The sequence below is a fragment of the Mercenaria mercenaria genome, chromosome 18, assembly GCF_021730395.1.
Source record: "Mercenaria mercenaria strain notata chromosome 18, MADL_Memer_1, whole genome shotgun sequence".
Lineage (NCBI taxonomy): Eukaryota > Metazoa > Mollusca > Bivalvia > Venerida > Veneridae > Mercenaria > Mercenaria mercenaria.
The window spans coordinates 48180330-48200348 of NC_069378.1; the positions used below are offsets into that span (position 1 = coordinate 48180330).

A 20019-nucleotide genomic window follows, 5' to 3' on the forward strand; every position below is an offset into this window, starting at 1 on the left:
TCATTTATCTGACACCTTGACGACTTGGTATCATGTTAATATGCCTTCTTATTTTACAGGCCAGACATACTTCAGAGATCTCAAAGAATAAGCCGTGTTTACGAGAAATACGATGATATTACTGCGAATTAAATTCGTGAAGAAATTAACGTACGTTTCACTAGTGGTGTGTTTATCGTTAATCGTCTCTTTCATGTGGTTTAAAAAATCATCTGAAAATGTATCCTATGATGGACCAATTAAGTTCATAGAAAAAAATATAAATTTTCAAAGATATCAACCAGAATACTACATGACAGATCGTCAGCAGAATCCTGTATTGGGAACTTTTAACTGTGGTAAACTCTTTGATGGAGATAACTCAGAACTTAACCGTGTCAATGAATATCTTAGGAATGTTCACTCTTTTCGATATTTTAAACACCGTGATTATGATAGCTTTAGGATGTTAGCGTTAAACTGTGATAAGTATAAAAGATCCCGTGGATATTTTGCTGCCCCTTCTTCTAAACTTGAAAACGAATTCCCAATAGCATTTAATATTATTTTCCATAAAAATATTGAACAGTTTGAACGGCTGTTACGTGCAATATATAGACCTCAAAACCAGTATTGTATTCATGTGGACAAGAAAACACCAAAAGATGTTTTAGAAACGATGGAACGTTTGACTGGTTGTTTTGAAAATGTGTTCATTGCATCTAAACTTGAATATATCATATACGCAAGTTATTCCAGATTGAAAGCCGACATCAACTGTATGAAGGATCACATTAATAGACAGTTTGAATGGAAATACTTATTAAACATGGCAGCCAGTGAATTTCCGATTAAAAGTAACTTAGAGATTACTCAAATTTTGAAAGAATTTAATGGCTCTAACGATATACACGAAGTGTTCATTACCATAGACAGTCGAAGGTTTAAACAAAAACATTTTATATACATCGACAGTAAAACCAATAATTCAGGCTTTATCATTCGCATGAAGAAAACTAAGTAAGATCCACCGCACAACTTGACAATCACAAAGGGCAATGCCTACAATCTTTACAGCCGAGCATTTGTTGAGTTTGTGCTCGAGGACAATATTGCACGTGCTTTGTTAGCATGGTCAGCTGATACGCACTCTCCTGATGAGCATTACTGGGCCACGCTAAACAACTTGTTCAGCAATCCCTTTTTGAACACGCCCGGTGGATTTAAAGGTAAGAAATATTAATTTAACTCGCTTCTTTCATGAAAACCTTCTAACCCCGAAGCGAGCCACATATCAACCACTTTGTAATTTAGTTGGTAAGTCAATCTGTCCGTCGAAACTACTTCATGCCTAAGCAGTTCGTTGGACCCAATGAAACTTCATAAACATTTTAAGCATGTGTGAAAATGTCTCGTGATAGCGACAGGTCCATACGTCTAGAGCAATGGTCACGGGAAGGTACTCCTGGGTTATAGTTAGTATTAAAAGCCATATAACATTACCTGCAATACAGAAGCCATTCTCTAAAACGGACAAGACTCTACTGGTCCGAGAGCTCACTGACTTTTATTGCAACATTTGAGACCAAAAGAAGTTTATATATTTTTGGAAACAATTTTTCATACCATCCATGAAAACCTATTTCTTAAGTGTCAAGGCCGTGCCTATATTTATTTTGTTCACTTATGTTTGTAATAGGAGAGGTTAAACTCACTTGTAAAAGTGTTTGGAGGTGGGGTAAAGTTTACGATTTCCATTTTTTCACTTTTCAATAACAGTAACTATCTGATTGTCAGTATATATTTCAAACAATGTCAGCAATAAGAAATTCATCGGAAGGAATGAAGAGCAAACAAGATATTCAAGGTCAAATGTCAAATTTATGTGAAAATCACAAAAAAATGGCATATTTTAAATTTAGCTTTAAAATTATTCTTTAAGATTAGTTTGTTATCATAAGTCACTCAGCTTTAATATGTGTCTTCACATTATAAGTCACTGTCACAGTAGTTTATTCGTTTTAATGTTTTTATGTCAGGCAAGGTCAGCAGTGCAGACGTACACCAAGACTGCCAAGGTAAAGGCTTATATCAAAGGTCAAAGGTCAAAACTGTGTGAAAAATTGCATGAATAGCTTCCTTTTTGAAATGTAACAGATATTTAGAATCATTATTAGTAATGCTCGTGATTTATTTTAATGTGTATATGTCCGACAATGTCAGTAATAATTAAAAGATATCGTCTGTAAACAGACAAGCTAAAATGTAATATTAAGGGTCAAAAGTCATTTTCAAATTAAAAAATGAAAAATAGCTCTTTAACTTTCCTTTCGTTAATATTATCTTGTCGATATGAGTCAATGATATCAGTTCATTTTAATGTATAAATGTAAGGCAATGTCTGATATGCACATATAATTTCAAAACATTCAAGGCCAACCATAATATCAAAGGTCAAAGGTAAAAAATGTAAGTAAAATATTGCAATAATATCACCTATTTGTAATGAGTTATTTTGTTTAACAGTATTTGTTTTGTAATTTTAGTAAATGATCGTTGTTTATTTTATTGTAATATGTATAAATGTCAGACGATGTCAAGGAAGGGAAAAAAAGTCAAGGTCAGATTTGGTATTAAAGGTCAGAGGTCATTTTTATGTAAAAGATCAAAAGTTAGCATACTTGCTCATTACTTTGTTCAAAAATAGTTTGTTGTTTTAATTCACTGTTAGCAATTTATTTTAATGTATACATGTCAAGCAAGGCCAGCAAATTGAATGTTTTCCCAATAAGTCAAAGCCAAGTCTATTATCAAAGGTCAAGGGTCAAATTTATGTGTAAATTCGCAAAAAATGCATTTTTGTAATGATTTTTCTTTATTGTTTTAGGGTATTTTTGTCAAAACTAGTAACTGATCATTAGATTAAAGGTCAAAGGAGAGGGTCTTCAAGAAACTCGCCATTATGAAAAAACTGGCTGGAACAAGTTGGGGAGCAAATGCAAAGATCCTACAGCAGGTCTACACAGGCACCGTACGGCCCATAGCAGAGTTCGCATCCACCTCATGGGTAACTAATTCCAAACCAAGTAAAGATAAACTGGACAAGGTTAAAAATTCAAGCCTGAGAATAATTCTCGTAGCAATGAAAACAACTCCAATAAAAGAAATGTAAAAGACAGCCAACCTTGAGCCATTGGAGATAAGAGGGGAGTACAAATCCCTTGTGCAGACAGAGAAGGCAAAGAAAATACCATCACACCCACTCTACTCACAACTTGAGAGCAGAAGCAAGAGCAGTCTGAAACGACAGAGTCTCAATAACTTCGTCAAAGAACTGCAGAAAGGGAAAGCAGCAGCAACACTGGACACAGAGGCAGAGCCGCTTGTGCCCGATGAATGTGTTCCTAGACAATGTGCTAAAGATCAGATTGAAGGTGCCAGGAGTAGAAGAAAAGGGAAAACAAGCGTTCTCTTATGCTAGAAAAGATCAATATCCGCTATCCATCACACTCTTGGATCCAAGGATACAAAGATGGATCCGTTGAAAAGACAGTTCAGAATGCTGGGACTGGTGCCTACATCAAATTTCCAGACAGCTCGACTTTCAGTTTATTCCTACACATGTGGGCATAGCTGGAAATAAAGCTGCGGACAATCATGTAAAGGAAGAAACCAAGCCCTAACCTCCATCTGGATACAGAGAAGCTCAGACTCTGTGGAAGAACAGCTTTGCGTCAAACTGTAAGAAGACAATCATGACAGTCTACACAGGACAAAAAGGCACAGCCAAACAACTATCTTCCGTCTGCGCAATGGAAACTGTGGCCTGAGAAGACATATGAAGAAGCCGGGTGTTGCAGAGACAGCTAATTGTCAGTGCGGATCAGAGAAACCAAACACCGTTCCACATCCTGCAGAGCTGTTCCTATCTATGGTGTAGGCACCAGTCCCAGCATTCTGAACTGTCTTTTCAACGGATCCATCTTTGTATCCTTGGATCCAGGTGTCAATTATGTAGAGTTTACTCAAGCCTCAGAAGACGAAGTGAAATCAATTATCAAAAAGTCAGCGAACAAATCATGCGAACTAGATCCTATCCCAACATGGTTATTAAAAGAATGTCTTGACGAACTAACACCAGTGATAACAACAATTATGAATGCATCTCTAGATGCTGCGTATGTGCCCAAAGCGTTCAAACATTCACGAATAAGACCTCTTCTAAAAAAGCCAAGCCTAGATTCTAATGTCCTAAAAAACTATAGACCTGTGTCAAACTTGCCGTTTCTGTCTAAAATCTTAGAAAAAGTGGTAGATGTTCGAATTGAAAATCATCTGAGGAACAACGAACTTCATGAAGTTAATCAATCTGCTTATAAAAAATTCCACTCAACCGAAACCGCCCTATTAAAAGTTCAAAATGACATTCTTCAATCGTTGGATAAGAACAATGTGACTATTCTTGTGTTGCTTGATCTCTCTGCAGCATTTGACACTATTGACCACGGACGTTGATTCATCGCCTTGAACGTCACTTTGGTGTTACAGGCAAGCCACTCGCATGGATGATGTCATACCTTAGTGACCGCTACCAGACCGTATGCATAGATGGCGAGCTATCACAACCAGTGCTAATGAAGTACAGTGTACCCCAAGGGTCTGTCCTGGGGCCAAAGAACTACACAATGTACACAAAACCAGTCGGAGCTATCTGCAGAAAGCACGGACTGAACAATCATTTCTATGCGGACGATTCGCAGTTATATCAATCCTTCAAACCAATAAATAAAATGTCTATTGAAGAGACCATTCATCGCGTTGAAAGTTGTTTAAAGGATATAGTAAGTTGGATGAATACTAACATGTTGAAACTCAATGCTGAAAAAACAGAATTAATCATATTTTCATCTGAACACAAGACACAATCTGTTTCAAACATATCTGTGAAAGTGGACGGCTCTGAAATCAAACAATCAGGCAGTGTCAGGAACCTCGGTGTTTTCCTGGATTCGAACATGAGGATGGAGCAACATGTGAATAGTGTGTGTAGGAATTCCTATGCACAGTTGCGGCAAATTAGTCACATCAGACAATATATAACCGCAAACGCAACCAAATCTCTAATCAACTCTCTTGTTACATCACGTTTGGATTATTGCAACTCTCTTCTATATGGAATTCCAAAACGGTCAATGAACAAACTGCAATATGTCCAAAACACGGCAGCTAGAATCGTAACCAGAACATCCAGATACGACCATATAACGCCTGTTCTGCGTGAACTCCATTGGCTTCCTGTGCAATGTAGGGTAGAATACAAAATTATAACACATACATATAAGGCATTCAAAGATCAATCACCAGCTTATGTAGCGAACATGCTAGAAATATATACACCATCCAGAAATCTGAGATCGCAGAATAATGCATTAAAACTAGTGGTGCCCAAATGTCGAACAATACTATTTGGTGACAGGAGCTTTCAGACAGCTGCTGCGAGGTTATGGAATGCCCTCCCATCTGGCATAAGAGAGTGCAAGACCGTGCAAAGTTTCAAAAAAGCGCTAAAGACGCATTATTTCATACAATTCTTTGGCAACTAACATCTCACTGATTACCTGATTTATAATGTAGGTACTTTGCCGGCCAATTAATACTTTAATTAAGAACTCCAGTGTGACAGAATAATGTTGGCGGTGTTTTTTTCTGTGGGATGTATCATGGATGTTCTCCGGACCGTTTAGGTAGGGATTGACCCAATCATCCGGGACGGTTTGCATGCTGTGATGCATTTCGCAGACATCATACCGTTTAATTCTGTCTGTTCAAAATGTAAGATATCTTCTGTTCTATTCTGCTCTGACCTGTGTCTTTGATAGGTCAGTTAATGTTTTATGATATTGTATTTTTGTTTCATGTTTTGATCTGCCTACCTTCCAATTTAAAATGCTTGGTATCTTATTACCGTAATATAATTTTAATTTCTTCTATAATAGTTCAATTCCCATTTTTTTATTGAACATTATATAAATGTTTATATGTAAAGCACTTTTGAACGTATTTTTATATGAAAAGAGTGCTATATAAATGTGGTATATAATAATAATAATAATCTGGAAGAAGCATTGCAGAAAGTTTGGCCCACAGACATTCCATCTGAAATCAAACTGTGGGGAGATGCCAGTGTTCTGCAGAATACGGTGCCGCATCTAATCTTAAGATATAAAATGGCCATAAGAAGATGGAACGCAGTAAGTAAGTAAGTAAGTAAATAAAGGTAATATTAAAATGAATTAACATCAAGTTATAATGACAAGATATTTTTGAACAAAGAAATAAAATAACAGTGCTATCTTTTGAATTTTCACCCGAAAATATAAATTTTAACCTTTAACATCAGGACTGATCTAGACTCATGTCTGATGATATTTCATTGTTGACATTGATCCAGACATATATGAAACTTCAAGGAATAACTATAAGATATTAATAATGACAAAATACCTTTAAACAATGAAAAGTATTGCATAAAATGCTACTTTTGCGATCTTTCACACAAATTTGACCTTTTACATTTGATATAAGCTTTACTAATCACTGTTTTTAAAATTAGATTTGCATTTTTGACATTGCTTTACAAATATACATAAGAAAGAACCATTTTCAGTGAAAATAATGAAAGATAATTTTAACGAAGAAAAATTAGATATGCTGCACTTTGAATATTTTTACATGAACATTACCTTTGACATTTAGTGTCAGGTTTGACCTTGACTAATTTTTCATAATTATTAACAGTGACATAATCTTTTATATATACTTTAAAATGTATAATGATCATTTTTACTAGTAGTGACTAAAAAACCTAAAATAAGAAAAAATCATTGCAAAAATATTGTATTTTTGCGAATATTTTTACACAAATTTGACCTTTGACCTTTGATAATAGCTTTGCCTTTCACTTATTGGGATAAGACCTACAATGCGGACCTTGCCTGACATGTATACATTAAAGTAAATTGCTAAAAGTGAATTATAGCAACAAAATATCTTTGAACAAAGTAATGAGTAAGTTTACAAAAATAACCCATGACCTTTTATACCAGGTTTGACCTTGACTTATTTTCTCTTCCATGACGTTGTCTGACATATACACAGTAAAATGAACAGCTATCAGTTTCTTAAATGACAAAAGAAATACTTTTAAACAATAAAAATTATTACAAATAGATGATATTACTGCAACGTTTTACTCAACTTTTCAACCTTTGACCTTTGATATAATGGTTAACATTGAATATTTAAGACATTGCCTATTATTTATACATTAAAATGAACTAATATCATTGACTAATATCGACAAGATATTATTAACAAAAAGAAACCTTAAAGAGATATTTTTCATTTTTACTTGAAAATGACCTTTGACGCTTAATATTACATTTGAACATGTCTGACCATAGACGATACCTTTATTACTGACATTGTGGGACATATATACATTCAAATAAATCACGAGCGAGTGCGAATAATGATTAAAAATATATGTTATACTTCAAACAGGAAGCTACTCATGCGATTTTTCACACAGATCTGACCTTTGACATTTGATATTAGCTTTACTCTTGTCTGTTTTGGAGTTACATCTGCACTGCTGACTTTGCCTGACATACACACAATAAAACGAATTAACTTCAGTGACTAGTAATGTGAAGACATATTAAACAGATTAGAAAAAGTAAAGGTATCATTGTTTACATTTTTGCATGAAAATGAACTTTGACGTTCAATTATTAGGGTTGACTTTGACTTTTTGCAATAAGATTTGCATTTCTGACTCTGGCTGATATACACAAATTACATAAATAAATCTGAGTGTCTTATGATAACAATTTTTAATTTTTAAGATTAAAACTAACTTTCAAATAATATGCCAATTTTTGTGATTTTTACATAATTTAACGTTTGACCTTGAATATCAAGTTTGCCCTTCATTCCTGGTGGATGAATTTCTTATTGCCTACAGTTTTGACATATATATTTACCCTACCCCCAAATATTTTTCAAGTGAGATTTACTTCCCCTAGCACAAACATAAGTGAACAAAGTATAGATAGGCACGGATTTGACACTTAAGAAATGAGTTTTCACAAAGGATATGAAATATTGTTGACAAGAATGTATTAACTTCTTTTGGCCTCAATTGTTGCAATAAAATCTGTGAGCTTTCGGACCATACCAATAACGATGATGTGACATATACTAATCGGACCGTCTGTCTATCTGTCCATCGCGTCGGATAACTGAAGAATGCTTTAGCGCAGAAGCCTCATACTCAGGCAGATGACACCTATTTCGCTACGGTCATTTGTTCAAAGATCAAGGTCGCGGTCACCTTATTATATATAAGCTTAAAGTCGATTTTCGATAACTGAAAAAAATCGAAAACTGACGAATGCTTTGGCATACAGTTGTCGTATTTCATAGGCTGTTTGAGTTTGGTAAGTGGAACTGAAAAAGTGGAAACTCCACATGTCGCTCAACGCGGCAAAAATGAAAATGTTGCAGGCTCGGTTTAATTGCGCTTGTTCATGGACGGTAGTGGATATTCATGATTCCGTCCACACCCTCTAGCTCTGAGTTGAACAAAACTCAACATTTACACATGTTAAAGTACTAAAAAGCAGAAGAAGAAGAAGAAGAAGAAGAAAAAAAAACAATTCCTAGCCTACTTTGGCTAATTTTTCACGAGGGCGTAAGTTCAAGTCCCACTAGGACCAAACTTTTTGTTATATTCCTTTTTTCTATTAAGTTAAAGTGTTGTTTCAAGACTTATTTTCGATTTATTGTCCAAAAGCGGATTTTTTTTATTTGCTAAGCCATTTCTTGCCGTTTTAAGTATATCTTACCGCTGATATAAAAGGGTGCAGGATTAGACAGCCTTAAAAATACTGAGTTACATGCGGTAAAAGTTCTTTATTTTGCCTTTACTCTTTAGTTTACATAGCTTTGTGGAAGAAATGTAGGTAGGTTTTACCTTCAAGGTAGACAGTCTCACAGGACTCGGCCAAAATTGTTCAGTGTTGGAGATAATTTCTGTCCGATTAAATCCTTTTACTTGAGGCGCCCCAGACAAAATGTTATTTACAGTTTTGTTTTGTGTTTTATAATTGTTAACCAATACTTTGAGGATTATTTTATCAAAATTATTGATATAATGAATTCTCTGCGATTGTTTTGTACAGTGGTAATCACTTTGAAATGTATCTCTGTTTGAGCTTGAGGAAATATATATTATACAAAATTCCAAACAAAAAGACGCGGGAAAAGTTGTTTGAAAATGCAACATTGTGCGAAACAATGTTAACTCTAAGACTGTATCAAGTTAAAGCATTTTTTTACATTACTGTTACGGGTCCACTACCTTAAAGAACACTTTAGCAAACAGTAGTCAAATTTCAATGGGTGATATCCTTTGGTCAGTAGATAATCCCAACTGTTTTAGGAGTCAGTTAGTATAAGGTAAAGGCAACAATGACTGTTGAAGTTCTTCAAGCAATAACTAAAGAAAATCTTTAGAAGATACTTGGCAGTGGTCATTGACCGACCTATATTATATCTAGGATCATTAGGTCAAAAGTCAAGGTCAACAGTCCTTGATACTGGCAATGATTCCTCTTAGCAACTACAAAACGTCTTTGTCGATAATCAACATCCATTACATGATTGCCTTTAAACGGTCAATGGCCCAATGCTTTCGAGGTCAGTAGATTAAAAGTCAAGGTCATAATGACCTCAAGACTGAAAATAGTTTCTGCTTCGTAACACAAGAAGAATAAAGTCAAAGTGATTGAAAATGGGAAAGACCGTCATGGGGGCGTACATGATTTTCATGCAGTTCTTGCTAAAACTGGAACTTTGACAACTAGAGGAAAACAGGAAATTTAACAAGTGTCTGATACTACCCATTTTATTATTAATTGTTACTTAAAACATTTTTAGTATTATGTACTTACAGCAAGATTATTGAAATAGACCATTTAAACTTGAGTACAAATGTTATTGTTTCAGCAAATATTGTCCGCTATCTTTTTCTGTTTCGATGCTACGTCTTTTTGTAATAATTCTAACGTCAATTTCCACATTTGATTTGATATAATTTTTGGAAGACACTTTCCCATTGATAGATAACGTTTTGTACATAGGTCTACCTTATTTTATATGCAATTTAGAAACATATAGTGTTCAGCATGAAACCATTTACTGTAATAATTTGTTTCTGGTTTGTTGTGGGGGAAAATATATAACAATACCCAAAGTCGCGAAAGTCATTCGCTGTCAACCTCTATTTCACTCTCATTTCCAGTACAGAAAACAAGATTTCGCTTATTCTTTTTTGAAATAACAAACCGAGGTGAATAATTGTCAAATTATCAATTGATTATAAATATTAAGTAACTGACTGTTTATTATGTTATAGGTCATCCGGACAAGAAACCGTTCTTCGGACGCTACATTGGCTGGAACAAAACCCGTCACGTGACCCGCTGTAAAGGAAGACATTACGTGCATAATATTTGCGTGTTCAGTATCCTTGACCTTCCAGCGTTAAAAGACAGATATGAAATTATAGCCAATAAGTTTGATATAGAATATGATCCTATAGCTTACATGTGTATGGAAGAATGGCTTCATAACAAAACATTAAATCAAGAAAGCATTAAAGATGTGAGAGGGTATAGAAAAATTGCCCTTCAGAGCTAATCTATTTTTTGTATTTTTATTTTACTTTATAACAATATAATTGTTACACTGAATTTTTGGTTTGAATAAGATTGACATATAAAATCTCAACATACTGCTCATGTTTATTGTTTACATTATATATTTATTTTCGTTTTAGGTAATTTATTAACATAAGTGAGAATCCGTTGATAACATAAATAAATGCACACGCATAATATATATTATGGGAAAGCCGTAATATTTCTAATATATGCATACACTTCTGAACAACAGTGTTTAATGAATCAGACTTTTGTCTCTATGATTATGAAACAATTTAAAAAAAATGTTTTGTTTCTTGATCGGATTCAGGAATGTCCGGGTCAAATTCCTATCTAGAAGTTCTTGGCCACAATGCACTAAGTTTAGAAACATGAACAGACTCTGCGGATCACAGTTTATTGTATCCTTTTTCATTCACATTCAGAAGTCGTCACCAGAACTACAAACTTATATTCTGGTATTGTCAGCCGTTCATCGCAGTTGTTAATACACACTATATTGACCATCACTATATGAACAGATACAGCATATTCAAATGGATCTAGAAGAACATCTCTTTCACCATCATATCTATGTGGCTTTTTCGCAAACTAAATCTTCTTTCTCAGAATAATTTTTTCGGGGCTTTAGTAACAATACCATTGTTGCAAAAGTCTCTTCAAGCTAAACAATATCTGACCGAAATATCTTATTGTCCCAGTATTTGCGATTTCGTTGCAATACGTTTAAGTTCATATAAATGAAAGATCTGTTTCTGTGTTGTCCAACTTTGTAGTCTAAAATTCATACGTAAAAGCACTTAGATATTCGTTACGTTCAATCTCTACATTACGTTCAAACTCTACGTTACGTTCAATCTCTACGTTATGTTCAATCTCTACGTTACGTTCAATCTCTACGTTACGTTCAATCTCTACGTTATGTTCAATCTCTACGTTACGTTCAATCTCTACGTTACGTTCAATCTTTACGTTATGTTCAATCTCTACGTTACGTCCAATCTCTACGTTACGTTCAATCTCTACGTTATGTTCAATCTCTACATCAATGAGATCGTTAACGTATGAGAACCGCTATCGCAATGTATTGACAAGTTGCGCATCATTTGATTCAGCATATTCACTACTTTAGAGTAAAATGATTTTAGTGGGATAAGATATGTTACAGATGGTATTTACTTCCTTATAGGCATGTTTATTAAGTTTTAATGTGCCCTTCAACGATCAAATTTAGACTTAAAATGAAATTTTAAAGGATCATTAAGAGGAAACTTTAACAAATAATTTAATATAAATACAAGATCATTGTTTGACTATGAGGATGCAAAATAAATCTTCATGTAGTAAGAATCGAAATGTCACCAGCATGTAAAAGTACTCGGATAGCGACACAGAGAGCTCTAACGGTCTGAATTACAAACAGTTCTTAAATTTTGAGCAAGAGAATAAGAACGGAACGGACAATTATTGATCCCTGGGCAGAATGAAAGTTATGTAAAGCATAAAAATGCTCATATAAATTTGTATGATAAAGCAGACATTACGAACCCAAAACCAACGCATATTATGCGTTTTCAGAAGAGAGAGTAACAATAGATACACCTTTAACTCTTTGCATGCTAAGCACAATTGCGTTGCCGTTGCGACCAGTGTAGATCATGAAGAGTTCTCAGTTAGGACTGGGTTTACCCTAGAAATAGTAAACTTTCCAAAGTCACCCTACCATCACTGCAGTAATGTTAATAGTGATCCTCTTCATGAGACTGCACGCGCTATTTGATGTAATTTATAAAAAGACATGAACAAATAAAAAGAATAATGTCGTTAAAAATTAAACATTACTTTCAAAGTGGGACACCAAAGCTTCAAAAAGATTATTAAATTAAGAGAAAAATTTAACAGGTTATATTATTTCAGATAATGTGAAGTACATATTAACCTAGGATGGTTGTTTTAGCAAATCTGTTGTAAAGGTTAATAGCCTGATGTTTATTTTGATTTTTATAATACTTATGAAATGAAAATGAAATACCTTTGTAGCTAACAACTGTGACAACTGTGACAACATGACCAATATTATTAGTACACCGACAAGAATTACGCAAAATACGCAAACATTATTAGATCCAATAGCAGTAACTAACAATATAAATGTTTTTGACTAGAGTACTTTTGAAACAAAAAGTGAAGTTAGTGGCCATTTCGGAACCTATGTTTACCTAAAAGTTGATTTTGATTCTAACAAACCTTTTAAAAGGAGAGTCTGGAATTATAAAAAAGCTGACTTTGTTAAACTTAATACTTCAATTAGAAATACAGATTGGACATTTATACATGATTATAGTGTAGACGATTCTTGTTCTTATTTTACAAATAAATTTATGGATCTTGCAAAACAGTGTATTCCAACATATTATGGGTTAGTAAGTAAATTGTTAGAATGTTAGTAAAGGAGAACTCTTGCCAAAATAAAAGGATACCGCCATTAAAAAACAACAACGATACTTACTCACTGTCTGATGTAGAGAAAGCGAACACTCTGAATAATTTCTTTGTATCAATTCCTCAGGTAGATGACACTAATACGAATCTTCCAAATTTTACTTTTAAAACACATGCGAGGCTCTTTGACTTTATTATACAAGAACGGGAGGTTACAGATATCTTAGAAAACTTAGTTACAAACAAAGCATCTGGACCAGATGAAATAAGCCATAAAATGTTAAAAGAAACAGCAACAACGTTTTGTGTTCCACTCAGTTTACTTTTTAATCGCTTCTTGTCTGAAGATATTTATCCTAATAATTGGAAACTAGCACATGTTAGGCCCCTGTTCAAGAAGGGAAATAAACATGAACAATCAAACTTTAGACCAATCTCTCTCATTAGCTGCGTTGGCAAAGTAATCGAACGTATTATATATTCAAACATATATATAATCACTTACATGACAATTCTTTAATATTTCAAAATCAGTCTGGATTTCTACCAGGTCATTCCACGGTATTCCAACTTATTGACATATATAATCAAATTTGTAAAGCTTTAGACAACAGATATTCTACTTGCATCGTTTTCTGTGATATATTCAAAGCATTTAGCAGGGTTTGGCATAAAGGTCGTGTTTTCAAACTTCAACAGTATGGAATTCTTGGAAATTTGATCAAATGGTTAAGTAATTATTTAAAAGTCAGATCTCAAAAAGTTTTTGTGGCCTCAACTTTTTCAAATTCAAGTTATCTAGATGGGGGTGTTCCTCAAGGCTCAGTGTTAGGTCCTTTATTATTCCTCATTTACGTTAATGATATAGCAGAGTCACTTACAAGTATTACTAGACTTTTCGCAGATGACAGTTCTCTGTCTGTATCCACAAGTAACATTGCGTTAATGGAAGAAACGCTAAATAATGATCTTATGTTAAGTACGTCATGGTCTAAACAGTGGTTAGTAAATTTCAACCCTTCTAAAAGGAAAGTTATGTTTTTCTCGTTTTGTAATAGAAATCGACCATCATTACTTTTTGACAATGTACAACTTAACTTTGTCGAACATCATATGTATCTAGGTGTCACATTCAGTCAGGACGGGTCTTGGCATCAACATATCTCAAATATTGTTTCTAAAGCATCGCAAATCCTTGGTTCTATGAAAATGCTAAAATTAAAGTTCATAGAAAAACACTGAATCACATTTATATCTCTTATTTACGTCCTCAGCTAGAATATGCTTCTTTAGTTTTGGGATAATTGCACACAATATGAAAAAGATACCTTAAAAAATTTACAATATGAGGCGGCGCGGGTAGTTACTGGCCTAGCAAAATGTTTCAATACAAAAATTACTATATGAGATAGGTTGACAGAAGAAAAATTCAAAAATTAATTTTAATGTATAATGCCAAAAACCAATTATTACGACAATACTTGACACAGTTATTCCCCCCCTACAGTTGACTTATCTTTTGTCAATCACTACTGGTTAAGAAATAATACCGACTACGCTTCAGTAACAGGAAGAACTGAAATTTATTCTAAGTCTGTCTTACCATCAGCATTAAAACTTTGGAATGATCTTCCGTTAAATATTCGAGATTCAGAATCACTATCTTCTGAAAGAATTATATCAACCGCAAGTAGTTCCATCTTTTTTCACTAAAGGCGAAAGATTTTCAGCCGTTCATCATGCACGTATAAGAAACAACTGCACTTATCTAAATTCTTATAAAAGTCATCTCTTTCCGAGCCCGTCCTGTGAATGTGCTGTTGTGAATGAAAATGCTGAGCATTATTTTTTTTTCAATTGCAAACAATATACACTTCAGAGACGAACATTATTTATTAATACTAGAGCCTTTCATCCTCTTAGCGCAAAGAAACTTTTATTTGGCATTGATACTTTAACAGAATCCCAGAATGAAATACTGTTCAAAGAAGTACAAACTTATATTAAGGAGAGCAAAAGATTCAAATAACAAAACGCTAACACGAGTTCACAAAACATATAACTGCTGCAAATACTTAGCGAAAACTGGGGGCGGTGGTGTCAGTACTAGCGGCAACTTAACAATGGTATATGTTCCTGTATGTTTATTTCTTTATTATTTTTTACAATTTTATAACATTTTGTTTGATTTCTAGCAAAATAATTATCAAATTTCTTTTCAATACTTCTTTTCGGTGCATATTTTCTAAAATTCTTTGTTTAAATCTTGAAATTGTACAACCAATCACACAACCTGAACACATTACTTTTGAGCTACTTGTAAACTGACTGTTCTGAGGAGGGCCCTAGATAATGTTGGAATAACTTTTGGCCCAACCCATTTGTATGTATTTTATTTAATGCTTGTATTGAATTTGATTTGTACATGTGTACATATGATTAAACTAAACAATAACTGTGAAAAATGTAAACTTTATAATAAAGCTTAATGTTTTAGCACTACTTGAGTCTCTTGCTCCTTTAATTTTCTCTTTCCAAAACTACCAAGATGAAAACTACAAAATAGTTTAGTCTCTCTTACTGATTGTATTTTAATGTATGTTTACATATAATGTATGGTTTTTTAAAAAGATCAAACCCTTACCCTTACCCTGCTGGTGGCAAGAGATTTTTCCTTTGCGACCAGTGCAGACTAAGATCAGCCTGCAAGTCCGTGCAGGCTGATCATAATCTGCACTGTTCGCTATTAAGTCAGTAAATTTGCAGTGGACATCCCTTTAAATGATACGTGGTGCTGCCCAAATTGAATGACGGACCAGTCCATTTAGTAATATAGCAAGGTAAGGGTTAATGATATGCTTGTCTTAACTATGCTCCTAAATGTGTAATTATGCTATGCCGTTTCGTTAATGTATGTATATACGTGTTCTTTATCTTCGTGGTATTTGTTGAAGTCTAAAAATAACTTGTAGATTGTATTGCTACAGAAATTCTTTATTAGGATAGAGCAACTGAGTTGGATATATGATACCACGAAAACTTCATGCAACCACGCCACTACTTTTTAATTTAAGAAATCAATTTAATTCTAAATGTCAGCTGCACAAGTTATGAACAAAAATGGGACTTTACAGTTGGAAATATATACATTCTTACTGATATTATTACCTTTAACCTTTACTGTTAGGTTTTCGTGTTTAAAACTATTCGTTGAAACACCTGTTTCAGATTACACCAAAAACTACAAAAGTATAAACTTGAAAAAAAAATCAACGAAACTTAATGACAATGTTTGTTGTCAATTAAGGTATCTCGTCACATTTAATTAGTTTACGTTGTTTACTTCGGGCATCCTCGGTGTCATAAATTAGCTTATTGTTCGCTTGCTATATCCACTTAAAGGTTGTAGCATCTTAGAAATTGCCTTTAGCCAATAGGCAATTACTATGTCCATCAACAAGACTTGTTTACAATGGTGGAAGATGATACTAACTCTTGCCAAAACATATTTTGACCTAAAATAATATGATATAACGCAAAATATATTGTACTATTATGAATATTTTAAGGTCAAAACACTGGACGAAAAATAGCTGCAATTATTCGGACTTGACTAACGTTTTTAAAGTACCTGCCAGTTGTTAATCATAAACACAAGTAACAATGAGTCCGTCTCACGAAAACATGAAAGTTCTGTTCAATTTTATTTTACAATTTATTTGACCTGTCAAAACTTGTTTCCGGCTTTCACGCCTATATAAGATTATCATGAAAGCCAGAAACATGTTTTGCCAGGTCAGCTAAATAGTACATTACTCTTAGTTATAACTTAAGGTAAGTTCTGCACTTCTACTAAACCCAAAGAAATTACGTAATGTAATTTGTTCGGGAAACTTAGGATAGAATCCCGTTTCGGCACGAAACGAAAATAATTTAATTGATATATGACAAGTCGTCAGTATATTTATTAAAACGGCAACCCTTGTATCTTTCTAAAAGTTAAATATTTTCTAACATTTTGACACATTGATGATTCTATGTAATTCCTTAGAAAAGGCTTAAAAGATGTGGATCTTTTAAATCATGGACAAATAGATCAAAATCAAGCACTTGAAAATCCGTTTTGTTTCAAGATAATATAGACGACACGTATATTAATGATTGTGACAAGTTTCGTTAGAATCTGCATTGTAAAGAATTCAATTAACGAAATTGTACCTAAAATTGTGTTATTCTCATAGGCTTCATTAACCAGGTTTTCAACGAAAACCTGAGTTATTAGATTGGGGTATGTCGTTGGTCGGGCGGATGGGCGGGCGGCGGCGTCAAACTGGTGTTTCCGGTCAATAACTTTTGTTTCGGTAAGATATTTGAATAAAATGTATGTATGTAGCTTATATCAAGACAAAGGCTGGGATTGATTTTAGGGTTTCTGGGGTCAAGGTCAATGTCACTGTTACTTAAAATAGAAAAAGTGTTTCCGGTCAATAACTTAACTTAGGAATGGGCTATCATGATGAAACTTGGTGTATAGAAAACTTATATAAAGTTGTAGCTTGGGATTGATTTTGGGGTTTCTGGGATCAAGGTCAAGGTCATTGTTACTAAAAATAGGGTTAGGGTTAGGGTTAGGGTTAGGGTTGTGCTTTAAAGTGGTGCACTGTGATTAAGTATACTTTTTTATTCTTATGAAAAGTGTTGAAAACCTGGTTTCGTGAGATTGCCGCGTTTCTTGTTTTTCAAATATGTCTAACAAAAAATCAAGCACGCGGCCCTATCTTTTTTATTTTGCTACATTTTCAGTACATTTTGAAGTTTATTGTTGTTTTTGTTTTTGTATTTTTTTCTTGTAGATGAAGGTTTGATCAAAACATGCTGCAATACCTTTAAACCTAACACACCGGCGTAATTCTACATTCGACGATTCATCTGTTCTTTCTTTTTGATTCTCCGACAATTTAGAAATAGTTGATCACCAGAAATCAGTGCGCGCAAGAGGAAAAACCCTGCTTAAGGAGGTAGATGCTAGTTATTGAACTTGGCTATACATACTATATCATCATCAACTCGCTGATTTCTTAATCCGTATCATATTAAACTGATTGCGTGATTAGTATCACCCAAGAAGTTCGGTTTCATGAACTACTTTTTGACCTTCAACAATTTTAGTCCAACTAATCAAATAGGGTGACACACCGAGTTAGTAAGGATACACAACGTGTATCAAATTGTTTGAAAAGTGTATATTTTGCCTGAAAAAATTGCAGATAGGTAATCAATAGGTAGTCATTTTTAAATTTGTGAAACCAGCTGTGATTTGATATTTCATTATAACTCTTGAGTATTCATGAAGATCACGACCAGCATTTAGAATGTAAAAATCTTCCGGGGCAGCATGACCGACCCCCTTCCCCACCAAACACCCTAGAACAGTGGCTTACACTTCCATTTTGGCCCTGCATTGACACTGGTGTACTTTCTATAAGGTGCAGAAGTTCCCCCAGGCCAACACTTTATGTAAAGTTTAAAGGTCCAGATATACACCAAAAACGCACCAATGTGCATCTATAATGTGCAATTTTTCCCTAGCCCCTTGGACAGTGGCTTACACTTCCATTTTGGCCTAGCTACATCCCGGAATTATGAATTATGCTAAAAAAACACCATTTTGCATCTAAATTGTGCATTTTTACGGTGGAGCTTGCCCCTGAACCCCCAGAACAGTGGCATACACTTCCATTTTAGCCTAGCAACGCCCCTGAATTATGAATTTCGCCAAAACGCATCATGTTGTTTTATCTAGAATGTATTTTTCCGAGGAAAACATCCCCCAATCCACCTTTAAGTTAGAACAGTGACTTATACTTCCATTTTGGTTAAGCTACGACTTTGACACTGGTGTACTTACTAAATTGTACAAAAGCTCCAACGGGTCTACACTTCATTTTGAAAAGTGAAAAACATAAAAAGTCCAGATGAATCTATAACGTGGAAATGTTCTGTGGAAGCATGCCATACCCTCCTCGGACAGTGGCTTACAATTCCATTTTGGCCTAACTACGCTTCTGAATTATAAATTTCAAGCTTTAGGTCTTGTTATTCAAATTTGCATTCATATTATAGTATTATAAAACATTGCCATTTACAACGTAAATTATATTTCATCACAAGTTACAATATAAAACGATTACATTGTTTATTCTTAATTTCATTATGTAAAACAGTTTCAATTAAAGATTTTATCTGATTCTTAAAAAATGGGACATCATACTGACAAGACAACAAGCCTGATGGTTACAAATCAAAATACCTCTTGTCCTAGAACTAAACAAGTAACAAGTTAATATTTACAGAGAAAATGTTACTATAGATTGCATACGAAAGATATATTTCACTGATTTATTTCTACTTTTACAAAACGCTTCGTGATACGACTCAACGCAGGTAGGAACCTCACGCGATATTACAAGGCTACTGTGACATTTTATGTATTAGGCCATCTCTATCATCGAAGTTATGTCTTTGAAATTAAGATGTTGATCTACAATTTGAATGGCTTCACTTCCGATTCATCTGATTGCTTTGGACAGGGCGACGATATCAATTAGGAGTAAACTTTAATATTGACAGAGCAAATGTTACTATACATTGCATAATATTATAATAAAAAATATATGATACTGCGTGATTTCTTTCAACTTTCATAAACTCATCCGTATAGAATTAAACGCAAATGAGGGCCTCATACGGTATTACAAGCCTTCGAATACGGGCTACTATGACCAAAGTGTTTTTCCTCATCTTGTATATA

At 34.0% G+C, this 20019-nt stretch overlaps 1 pseudogene; it reads left to right on the top strand.

Moving 5' to 3' along the window:
• The first annotated feature begins 65 nt into the window (after positions 1 to 65).
• LOC123539136 (beta-1,3-galactosyl-O-glycosyl-glycoprotein beta-1,6-N-acetylglucosaminyltransferase-like) lies at positions 66 to 12565 on the top strand (annotated as a pseudogene).
• Positions 12566 to 20019: the final 7454 nt, after the last annotated feature.